Here is a 13,090-nt window from a genome sequence, read left to right on the forward strand (position 1 = left end):
GATTCGTCTGATGTCCACATCATGCTATGAGATTAAAGGAGATGGGGTATAAAGATAAAATACAGGAATGACTTATACACTCTGTGAAAGCATTTTGTTTCATAACATTGTAAAGAGTCTTTTGATTATAGAGTAAGGATCTAATAATCACAAGCCTTTCATGTAAATAATTCAGCTCTAAGAAACCATACCAGGCCACTTTCTTTTTGATGCCTTTGCAATATGTGCACAACAGTAACCCTAACAAAGCAAAACTTCTTGTGCTTTTGAAACTGCCCAAGAATATTTATAACTTTCCAAATAGCCAGAGCCTGTTAACTGTGGGTGCACTGCCTGATCGCTTCCATTCCTAATCAAGATTTGCACATTCCTGAGGAAACAACTGGCTTGTTTGCACTACCGAGACTCTGCAATTCCTTCCTTTGCTTCAAAGTGGAGGCAAAGAACGCTTCAAGCTTTCCAGCAGGTACCAGGTCAGTTCACACCATGACCCTGCAGGTGGCTCCTATTTCAAAGCACCTTTGCTACCCCATAGCTAGGAATATACTGCCTTCTGTGCCACGCTGCAGACACGTATATAGAATGGATAAGTAAATTCACTGGTTCTCATGGCTGTGCACACAGGTGCTGAGTAACCTGTCCCAGCGTGGCAGACCACGTTCTGTTAAAAGAATCCACGTAGAAAACAACATCTATACATGACAGAAACCCTGCATAGTACAGAATGGAGGGAGAGCTGTGCTATGGGAAGGAAAAATAGCTCTAAGGGAAACCTGATCACCCTGAGATGCCAAGGGAAAGATATGGGTTCCTCTTCCAACAGATTATTGTGTACTATAGGCGAAAAGAGAAAAACCCAACCTATACTGTGATTAAAGAAGCCAGGAATTTAATAGTCACTTACAAAAAAGACAAGCCCTACTGGAAAACTGCATTTATATACTGTCCACAGGTGAAACATTCAGGTTTTGATCAGCAACTGAATGCTTTGACACTGCTTTTTTCATCATAGGTTTTACAGGGCTTTGGTCCTGTTTCTGCTTACTGTGAAATAAAACTGTCTAATCTTGAAAGCTGCCATGGAACAGAATGTGCATGCTCCCAGCAGCTTTGCCTATCATTGACATGGTTATTTCCATGCTACACACAGGAAAAACAAAGCTGAGAGATTAAAGGATACACCTTCCTTGTACATTTTAGTTCAGACATGTGTCCTCTTTTATCCTCCACCTTTATCCCTTTCCACCCTTTGGTAACCATATCCTATCTCATATCATTTCAGTTTGCTGCTTCTAGAGTCAGAGTGAGCCAGAGCCTTTGGGTAATTTGTAGGCTTGGTGTCTGTGTAGCATGAATGAGTCCTGCAGGCTGTCTCATTCCACTACATCTCACTCAAGACTGTTCAGTGGGTCCCAGTAACCACAAGTCAGAAAGGGTTGATTAAATGATGGATGAATTAAGATTCTTGTGTTGACTTTGAGCTCAAAGAGAAGAAGAGTAACAGTTCAATAGTGTGACACCAAGCTCAGCTGGGAGGGAAGTCCCAAGTCCACAGTTGGCATGGCTAGCTCTCTCTGGATTGTTGGGCTCAGGAAAGGTGCGTCAGGAGAGCCATGAAAGCCAGATCAGAGGCTCAGGTCACAGGTACAGATAGTACCAAGCTTGTTCACTGATGCTCATACCTACTAACGACACATCCTTTCTCTTTAAGCCACCTCATGTACTTGTGCACTGAGTTATGTGAAAAGCAAATGGTGCTTTCAGTCAGTGATCTCCCTGCATGACACTTGGAAGGTTTATTTCCTTTCTTTTATGTTGTCTCTCTTGTTGGGAGGGTCCAAGCCAGGCTTCCCTAACTCCTCTCACTCTGCTTTTGCTACGATTCATTGCTGTCTACTGCCTACTTCTTAGAGGTTCAACTTGCTGACCTTCACTTCATTATCTCATGCCCTTCTGTTTCTTAACATGGACATTTCTGAGCTGGCATCTAGGCTGTGCTTTAATACATGTGCAGTAAACCATTCTGATTCAGGTAAAAGTCTGCTTCTGGGTGACCAAATTATCTTGCAAAATGCTTTTGTGCCACTTGTTTTCTCAGGCAGGAGCTTCTTTGTTCTGTTCTCACAACTGAATTCTTCCAGCAGAATCCTAATACAGGGATCTTCTTTTGATTTGAAATTCTCAGAATTTGACTTTTTCCCCAGTGCTGTGTGGGTTTGATTTCCATAAGTTAACTTTAGTGAATGCAGTTACTTAAAATTCCAGTGAATGTGTTTGTTCTCCTTGTTATATGTATATGAGAGAAATTCAGTACAATTTCATGCATAAAAAGACACAAGTACCAAATTTAAGAGCCTCTTTACTGGTCTAAACACTGAGATGTACCTGCCTTACAGACAATATCTTCAGGTATGTTAACTCTGAGATGGGTGTATGCTCAAAAGTATAACAGATTATGACAACATAATGTGGTTATTACACAGAATGCTGTTTTAATGATCATGAATGTGACTACCTTGAATAGCTAACAAAAATACTTATGAGCTGATGGGTGACTTATGAAAACAATTTGACTTAGACAATGCAGCGGATCCAGACTGTGTTTTATAGGACTTGGCACAGAAAAGATTAAAAGATCAAGCTAGAAAGCCCACGAGGGAAAGAATCTCTGCACTGCTCTGAGGAGAAGGGAAAAGTGAAGAGAATAGTGCATGCAGTCTCATAGAATCATAGAATAATTAGGGTTGGAAAGGACCTTAAAATCATCCAGTTCCACCCCCCCTGTCATGGGCAGGGACACCTCACACTAAACCATGGCACCCAAGGCCTCGTCCAACCTGGTCTTGAGCACTGCCAGGGATGGAGCATTCACAACCTCCCTGGGCAACCCATTCCAGTGCCTCACCACCCTAATGGGAAAGAACTTCTTCCTTACATCCAATCTAAACTTCCCCTGTTTCAGTTTTAACCCGTTACCCCTTGTCCTGTCACTACAGTCCCTAATGAAGAGTCCCTCCCCAGCATCCCTATAGCCCCCCTTCAGATACTGGAAGGCTGCTATGAGGTCTCCAAAATATATATATACAGGTCTTTGGTTGTATACTGCTTTAATGTTGATACTTGTTGATTTCAGATAGTGTGTTATGTTGTACTCTTTGGGGCTCATTCCATACGGGGCATCTCATAAATGCTGGAGTAATTGGACAGGAGAATTTCATCTGTTCAAGGTAAAAGCTGGGGAAAACTACCTGATAGCTCCAGGGTGAGAGTCAGGTTCAAGAGTGGTACAGGGCCTGATGAAGCAAGCTAAGCAAGCTCTGCAGCACTCTTAGTTTCCTACCTGACTCTTTTGGCCAATGCAGTAATTCTGAATTTGTAACACTTGATGAGGAAGCAATACACCAGCTCCATAACAACTTAGCTGCCAAAATAATCTTCCTGTGAGTGCTGATGCAGGATCTTTGCTTATATAGAAACTGATCTAAAACCAATGAATTTTAGGAGGAACTGCCTCTAGCCGCTTATTTGACCATAACAAGAGTTGATTAGAATATGGGCCTGAGGTCAAAAAGAGACTGTAATGTCAATAAGCACCAGACCCTACTGACTAAGTAAATAATAACCAGAATGGTGAGAAAAAAGCCTCAGACAGTCTTTTGTTGCCTTATTAGGTGAACTAGGTGCACTTTCTGACAAAGGGAAGATGTGATATATGTACTGAGAGCTCCTGTATGAGGGGAAAGGAGCAAACCATGATGAAAATACCTGGAAGTCTAAAAATTAAATCTGAATCATTGACAAAAATACTTAAACAACTCAATTTTTACTTTAATTTTTTTAACAGGTGGTTCTAGACAATACCAGACCTGGTGTTTGCTTTGTTAATGACAGAGTGCATAAAGAGCATTTTTTGAAACCCTGCTATGGTGTATCTTGTGCACTGGACCCATATAAAAGATCCTGCCCTGTCTTTCCTGTAGTGATGTTTTGCCTGAAATGGTGCCATTTATGATAGGTCTCAGAACTTCTCTACTGGGGAGAGATTTGAATTAGAGATAGAATGTCATCAGATGCTGTCAGATTATGTTCAGCATGAGGCATTTCAGTAAACATGCTCTTTAAACCTGGATCTTAATCACAGAATGGTTAGGGGTGGAATATCGGCAATAATAATAATCTGCAATCTGCATATAAGGCAATAGAACAGTATTATCTCCTGTCAAAGGAACACACAAAAAATACTGGAGGACACAAATAGTTAGAGCAAACAGATGACAGGCCTTTTTGCAAACTGTCTTGTTCATGATCCTGTGTTGTGCCACTTATCCAGATAATGATGGGATCTGTTTTGGATTTTTTTCCTTTTTAGAGAAATGATGTCTCTTTCTGAGTATCTGAACAGTGAAATTTGCATTACAATCCATGGCCTTTCTAACCTTCTGCCTGCAGTGTTCAAACTTTTCTTGATCATACTAATGATTAAAAATTTCCTAAGCATACAGTATTTTCTGCTGTTAAACATTTTGGTAAGAGAAAACTCTTTAAGTTAAAATCCTAGGTTAAATAGCATATAAAGATGACAAAATATAGAGGGTCTCACTCCCTTACATCTTCTTATCGGGTGTATTGCTGCAGGTTTCATTGCTTGTGATCAAAAGACGAATGCAAAGTTCAGCTAGACGCAAATAGGTCATCCTCTCTTGTCTGGCTCTATCAGGATTGTGCAGCTGTAGTTGACGTTTGCAAGATCTTTCACAGAAGTTCATTTCCCATTCAGAACACAGCCAGATTTGTGTTGCTGAATCCTTTTCACATCCACTCACCACCCAAAAAGCATGTGCTAAATTGAGTTCAGCCCATAGCAACAGTTCTTCTGATAACCTTGGAATGCAGGCTGCATGGACAGAGGACACTTTGAGTCTTTAGGAGGAATACTCATTAAATAAGCCCCCGCTTTTTATAATAAAAGCCCAATTTTAATAAATCACTCTCAGGCATTCTGTTTCAAGTAACTGCTGCATTTATATAGCCCAGTGCTCATCTTGCTTTTATCTCACCACTTCCAGCACAATCTCAATTTATGTTTTTAAGCTTTTTTTCCTTCAAACTTTTGCCCATCTCTATAATTGGTCCTTTCTGTTTAACTCCATGCTTGCCAGCATGAAAACGCAGTTGCCACAGCCGTTCAGACCGTGCCACTTCAGCTGTTTAATTACAATGCTTCTGTGGCTTTATATCCTCTTCTTTATCACTCTAATCCAGGTTTCATTCTGAGGAGAAGTAGCAGCAGGGAGCCATGGGCTTGAGGAGAGATAGTACATTTCATCTGTGTTTTCTCCCTACCGGAATGGTAGGGCACTGTTGGAGATACATAAGCAAATGTTTAGGCTTTTCCTCCCCTTTCCTCAGCACCTGCACCATTCACTGAAATTCAGACTGTTGTATGTTCTGCTCAAGCTTTCGAACAAATACAGTTCAACATTTTGGATGTCTGCTGAAAGAATCCTGCTACTGGGTTTACACCCCTCCATTTAGTACAAGACAATGTGCCCCCTCACCTTCTAATAATTCATCTTTGTTTAACAATGGCGATGAAGCAGCTGTACAAAGGGAGATTAATGGGCATTAGGCAATACGTATCTCTGTGTCCTCTCTAGGGCCACATAGCTTAACCATACACTTGGTCTGTAAAAGAATCCAAGAAAAAACAGATCAATGCCCTTTCAACAGATTATCATCTGTTCTTACTGCTTAGCATAATATAATGTAAGTAAAATACTGTATCACATTAAACTCCCACATGATAAAAGGAAGGCAAAAAAATCCCATTAAACTTGAGTGTAGATGGAATATTTTCAGACTCGTCTGCATCTCGTTTCATGGTATTGTGGCTGCATATCTTTACCATTATCCTTAGCAAGACTATTCTGTGTTCACTTACTGTAGCCACTGGCAATATTTACTCTTATTCCTTTTAATTTTACCTTTCTGAATTTTGCCTATCACTAAGTTTCATCATGTTTCCTTCTCTTGATTCACTTACTTTCTAAGGAAACAAATTCTTATAAGCAATAGAGCATTCCTATCATCCCACACCTTGTGAGCCATCCTTTAGGAAAGCTCTGCATATCTTTCCCCAGAAATCAGTTGTCAGCTTTTAGTATAGTTGGTGTTTCTTATCTAAATTACCTCCTAGTTCTACCTAGGATTTGGACGTTTGAAGTAGAGAACTAGATTCTTAGCAGAAGTAAATCAACATACCACTATTGATTTTAATTATGCATGGTGTCTTCTTACACTAGCTGATGATCCAGCCTGGAATAATAGAATAATAGATGGCTTGTGCACTTCAAGAGAGGAAGCACTTTTTTTCTCGCTGTAAGCAGCCAGCCTAGTTGCTTGCACCTTTTCCTTCAGCAGCAGCATTGCACAGGGGTAATGAGAGTCTCCTAAACCTCATCCTTTAACAGAAAAAGCATTCTTGTAGTAGAGGAGAGTTTTTTCCTGAATTAGCCCTCATTAGTTCAAGGGTCAGTTGTAAGTTACCGGACCTGTATTTGCACAGTGGTGGATCTGATTTATAAAAGCCTTTCCACTAAACAGTGTTGCTGGGATTTAGCTTGTTCCCTTCTCTTGAAGCTTTGATGAAGACACGATGACTTGGTGAAGGATTACTTAATACTTCCTCCTTGCTGTTAAAGAACCACTGTAGATTTGGACATGATTGAGGAAAAGGCTGTATCTCTGCTCTGACATAAGGCAGGTGTGCCAGCATATCGTATGTGATTTATGTGGGTAATTAGACACCTTTTCTCATTAGCCAGTCTGACACTGGATCTGCCTCCTCCAGAGGACTCAAAAGCTTCCGCAATTTCTGTGCAAAGTACACCTGTTTCTGCTGCTAGATCTGATGTATACACATAGAAATGGACACTCCAACCATGTAAAGTATAGGAAATTTAAAAAGAGTTGGCTAACAAAATACATGTGTGATTCTCCATCTGAAAAGACAAAAAGTGAAAAAATCAGCCAAAAACTATTACGTATGGCCCTTACATGTTAGTGGATGGGCATTTGATGCAGCAACATAGGTGACATCAGAATTCATCAGATAAAATAGAACACTGCTTTGGGGGTGAGAAACGGCAGTGACAACCAGCTTACAGTCCTGATAAAGAAAAAAAAGGAAAACATACACAAATGTAAATAAGACTTTTTCCTTCAAGCACAGTTCATAGAAAGAATGCATGAAAGGGAAGAGAATTCGGTTTGCCTTCTATGCAAATACAGCAGAGTTGAATTGTTAATGCCTTAAGCCAGTTCCTCGAGTTGCTTGTACACACAGTTAAAGCAATGACTGAAAAGCCGTCAAAGCACAGACTGGGATGAGGGAATCCTGGCATCTCTCTGTAATGAAGTGAAAGCCATGTTCTTGTCCTCTGTGGTCAATGCATGCCATGAAATAGATGTATCTAATATACCAGGATCAAATCCTAAACATAATTGTTATAGACTATAGACTGAATAATGGGCTAGATTTTGCAATCTAGTCTGATTATGTGCAAATTCAATGTGACACAGTCTTAACTTGGCACATAATTAAAGGTCATTGCAGCATTTTCTTGCTTCAGAGATTGATTTTTTTCACCCTATCTCAGCTACCTAGATACATTTCCAGGAAAATTTTATCGAGGAGAATAATCACATAATTTTGGAACCTGCTATTCATATTCACGTCTAGTGAGCAATATTTATGATAAAGACTTTAGTGACTTCAGGCAGGCTGTTTTCATGAATAAGATTGTACACTGTAAACATGAATTCTAGAATCAGGCCTGACCGCTTTTCTTTGTAAATGCACAGCCCTGCCCATACTTACATTCAGCAATTGCTTTGACCCATTTTCATTAGATTTATCATCCATAGCTACATCACAGCAATTATTGTTGGGGCTGAAGACAGGAGATGGGGAATACTAAACTATGCAGCACAGCTGAATTTTGAAGATAGGAACAGTGGTTCAGGGAGTTGTTCATTTCACAGAAAAGCTTTGTCATTCAGGAAGTTAGTGCATATGTGGGTATGGGAGGTGCCTGATAAGTGCTGGGTGAATACACAGTTGTGTGCTGTGAGTGTGCAGGAAATGCAGTGAAGAAAGTCACAAGATGCTTTGGGTACCTTACACGTGGCAGGGAGGACGCAAGATCATGAAACTTGGGCTCCTGTTGGTCATTGCAGACAACAGTTGTTGCGTGGACCATGTTGCCTGCACCAAAATAACCTTTCATGAAAGAATTATTCAAGTACCTATCCTTGCAAGCCTTGGACACAGCTGAACATATCTAACTCATTCATTAGAGAGCCCTGAACATGCCCACTGTAGCCAGTTCCTTAGCAAAATTTTCACTCTTGTATTGTAGACTGACACAGCATTCCACTTTCTTCCTGTGATATAAGACAAAAGGAAATCATAACCTAAGCAAGGACTTCAATTGAAGATAAATCTCTAAAGTAACTGTGAATGAAAGCAGCTTTCTTTAAAACAAAAGAGAAGACCCATATGTAAGCTCGTGAGAATGGAAGAGAAAATAAATGTTATCTAGGGTTTGCGAATCAAGAAAACTGCATGAATAAACAGGCTGGCAGGTTTTCTGCCACTTATCTGAGACCTGAGGAGTCAGAACATCCTGATCTTGAGGAATAAGGTTTCTCTGAAGCTGTCTCTGAAGGCTTTTATTGTATTTCTGAGTGCGAGTTACTTAACATTTAAGCTGTCAGCTGAACTTGGAAGAAAGAAGTCACTAATGGTTGGGTTAAGATCTTGTATCATGCTTCTCTGATATTCAACCTTAGTAAAATGTTTCTGAAATAAAAGGGCAAGTACTTCTCCCTCCTGCTAAGGAACAAAGTTACTACAAAGATGGCAAGAGCTCTAAAGGAAAATAAGAAATATCCAAAAGACAGAAAACAAAAGTTGCCTCTAAGTTTACTTACAAGGTCATGCTTATTGCTGTACTCACTTCTGCTATTAGGGCTTTGGCAAGGACTATCTCATATTTTATGTATGAACTCTGAAATCCCTGGTTGATGTTATAAAATAAACACCAGTAATTATTTTTAATGTTATGGCTGAAGATAGCAGTCAGCTACTGGATCCCATTGCTGCAACAGATGTAGAGCATAAAGCTGCCCTTGCCCTGAAAAGTTTACAGTCTAATTATTAGTTGAAAGTGGTCTGAGGATCAACAATCACACATCTACATACACATAGATTTTTCTCCTCAGTTCCCCAAAGGCATACGCAAAACCAATCTGTACTTCATTTAAAGCCACATTTAAAGAAAATGAGATGTAGTAAATAAAGCTGAGTCTGAAGGGAGAAAAATACGCAAGTAGTATTTCCCAAGTTGCATGGAAAGTAGAGTCAAATAAGTACTTTCTCATAAATTTACATCTTTAGCAGAGATAGACATAGAAAAAATAACATCAAAGTCCCCAAAATGTCATGTAGACAGATGCTAGGAAATTTGATAACTTCCAGAACAAAGATTTTAGTGAGCCTCATCCTTTATGATTGAGTCAGTGAAGTGACAGAAAAATGTTATACAACAAAATCAGGGTTTAGAATGAACATGCAGGAGTTTTTAATGATGGTATAGCATAAAAATGTTTCTTCTGTTTCAATTCCATTAAAAAAATCAAGAAATTGAAGTGAAGCAACAGAATATATCCCATATTAAAGGTCAAAATGGCATTCTGCCATCTTTAGGGTTTGCTAAAGCTGTTGTTAAAAGTTCCAATCTACATTAAACACTGTTCTTCAACCTTAAATATAGAGGGGTATATATTTAGAACAAAGCAGCATTGTTAGCGCTTTGTTAAAGTGTTGTCAGAGTAGACTGTCTTTAGATGCATGAGGCAGTTTGGGCAAGGAATCTCAATGAAAGTAAACCCACCTTAAAAATTCTATTTCAGGCGCAAAACATATCTTTGGCTCCATTGCTCTTGCCCTTCTGTTTCTTTCCAGTAGTCCATCATTCTCACAGCGTAGCCTGTCGCGCTTGTTATCTCTTCTACAGACCATATGAAAATAAAATACAGGGTAAAATAGGAGACAGGATTTTTCTGCATAAGGTGATGGGTACTTTCTTTTATAGCAACAACAAAAGCAGCTAAATGCCAAGCAGTAAGGTCTTTGCTCTGATTATAAGGGTGAACTAGCCACAACTGTCTATGAGAAGATGAAAGTCTTAGATATATGACAGATATAAACAACTCGATGTTGCAGATTGTAAATCCTCAATATCACAAGAAAGTTTCACATCCTCTGGAAAACTATTACCCAAACCTGGTCCCATTGCTTTGACTTAATACCATGTTATTGTAAAGTTTTGCTGCTGCCTCAGGTTTTGGGTTTTGGCTGAGCAGACGCTCAACATTTTGGGTACATACCTGGAAAACAACAAAGATGATCTAAAAGTTCCTGCTGTGTGGCTTGGTAACCAATAAGTGGTGCAAGAGGAGATGTGAGCTCTCTTTGTTTATGGAACTCTGCAGGTATGCATTGTGGTTCACTGGGAAAATCCTTTCCTTCTTAAAGTGTACTTTCACAGGCATTGCTGCCATACCCATCCCGCATTAATATTCAGCATCTGCACTCATAATCCATTGCTAAGCAACACTTAACAAAATTGATCTTGCATTAAGCAAGCTCTGGAGCTTGAATAATACATTATTTCCTCTTTCTACTTATAATCAGTGAAAACCTTTACTTGTCTTTTGAATGTCAAAATATTAAAACTTTTTATTTTAAACACACATTTTAATTGCTGAGAAAGTCCATTTAGATTAAGGTTCAGATGTAAATTCACCCTTGGTACTGTTTAATGCTAGGAGGAAATAAATTGCAAAAGTAGTTCAACCCTTAAAGAATATAGAAAAAAATAAAAAATCGAAAAGAATATAATACAGAGCAGCCATCTCCTGTTTTGCATTCAGAACTGTTGAAGGCAATATCTTGTCAGCTACTGTGTGTATAACTTAAGCATCTCTGTCACTGTTTATTTATAGCCTGTATTAAGATCACACGACTGTGTGTATTTATATGCTGAATACAGGAATTTCTGATTCCCATACATGAATTTTATGTACATAGGAAATAAACTTGCCTCTCTGGACTTTTCTGAAAGGCTGCTGGGAATGGAATTCCATGCCTTGAAGTTGTTAGAAGTTACATGTTTTGTCTTCTAGACCATTCCTGTGCCACTGTGGGGTAGCTCACCTAGGTATATTACCCAATGCCTTAATCATCCTGTTCTTAAGTCTCAAGCAATGTATCCTTTGGGAGTTCACTGCACAATCTATTAGATCTTAGTGCTAGGCAATACTTATTTATATTCATTCTGTATTTATTAAGCCAGAGTCTCTCCTGTCTCTATCCTTCCCCAGGCCCTGCTACACCAGTGCAAGAGAGAATGAAGTGATTTTTCTGTGGTTACTGCAGGCCTAGGTCTTGGAATAATTGTCTGGTACCACCACCAGGCCCTTCTTCACTTCCGTGGAATTATGACATGTCTTAAAACTCCAAAAACTGAGCCCAAGAGAATATGAATTGATTCATTTTCATTATCTCACACTTCTGCAAGATGGTTTTCTAAACTAAATCTGTAATATGACTTTAATTCGAAATTTCTAACAGGATCCAGAGAAGGTGTTAATTTGTTGACATCTCCTCTGAATTATTTTTGCTTCTGCTCTGTTAGTCTCCATCAAAGAATCTAGTATCCATGTTGTAACACACAGCTGATGTGAGGAACTTTAATCAAAGGCTCTTCCAAGAATCTCTACTTTGTGTTTTAGAAGTGCACAAGTTGCTTAAATGAGTAGAGAATATAAATTATGTATCATTTTCCCAAAGGACTTTTTTTTTTCGTAAAATTAAAAAAAAACACTCCATATTCTTGAGGTTTTCGGAGTTTTTTTCTGTTTGCCTTCGTCAGTGTAAAACTTCAGATTGCAACTTCTTCGTATTTCATTTCATACTGATCCTTCCACATGTAGTGTCTTATATAGACTTCAGTACTAGGCTGTGCATTCCTTTTACAAGGAGATTGAAAAAGGGTTAAATAAGACACTTCTAACATTCAGACTTGCTTCTTTTTGCTTGTCTGCTCACCAGGCACTTCTCACTGTCTCTAATGCTTGACTAACCTTTGGCCTTGGTCTAGTTGCCCTTCTAGACATCTTGTTTAAAATAAAATTCTTAGTGTTTTCAAGTAATCATTCAATTATCTCACCAGAAATTTTGCTTATTCTGTGTATTTTATCTCATTTTATTCCTTCTCTTTATTTATAAACGCTGAAAGTCATGGTTTGTCCGTGATAACACATGGTCTTATGCTGTGATGACAGTGTATCTCTGTTACATGTGTCCCACTGGTTGAAAGGATGGTTTGTATTTATTTTTTTTTAAAGAGGGAAGGAGTTGTATTTTTATTACCCAGTTGAGGAAAATTCATTACTTGGTGCTTTTCCATATGACCTTAAAAAATATTTTTCTCTTGCACAATTGTACTTCACATGCTTCCCTGTCACTGTGTATTTATTAGGCATAAACCTGGATGTAAACATCTGGTCTTAATTATATACTCCTTGTATTTCACAGGGAACACAACAATTTGCAGTCATCCCTAATAAGGAAAACAGAATTATCACAGTAAGCCAGAAAGAGTCAGGTTTTGGTGCCCTTATATCCTTTCAGAGACTTGGAGACAGAGCTCTAAGTCTTGAGCATGAGCTGTGAGAAAAATGTGGAACCCAAACCACATTGCTGGTTTTATACCTTCTTATGCCTTTTTCGCTCTGTGTCTCTGATGAATGCAGCTTTAGTTTTGAACATCCAGGCAGCACGTTTTCAGTTTTCTGTTGGAAAAAAACAGCAGCAAGTGATGGTCTATGTTTTGCTAAAACTAGTTGTTAATTTTAATGTGAAGTCTGGAAACAGCTTCAGTCTGTCTGAGCAGGTTCTTTGTTCTTTTCACACTTTCTTCCAGCAACACTTTGGACTATAAATGATGAGTGGTCAGGAGTC

This window comes from Pezoporus wallicus, unplaced genomic scaffold, assembly GCF_028554395.1.
Source record: "Pezoporus wallicus isolate ANWC-B61680 ecotype Strahan unplaced genomic scaffold, APGP_CSIRO_Pwel_v1 contig_8166, whole genome shotgun sequence".
Classification (NCBI taxonomy): Eukaryota; Metazoa; Chordata; class Aves; order Psittaciformes; family Psittacidae; genus Pezoporus; species Pezoporus wallicus.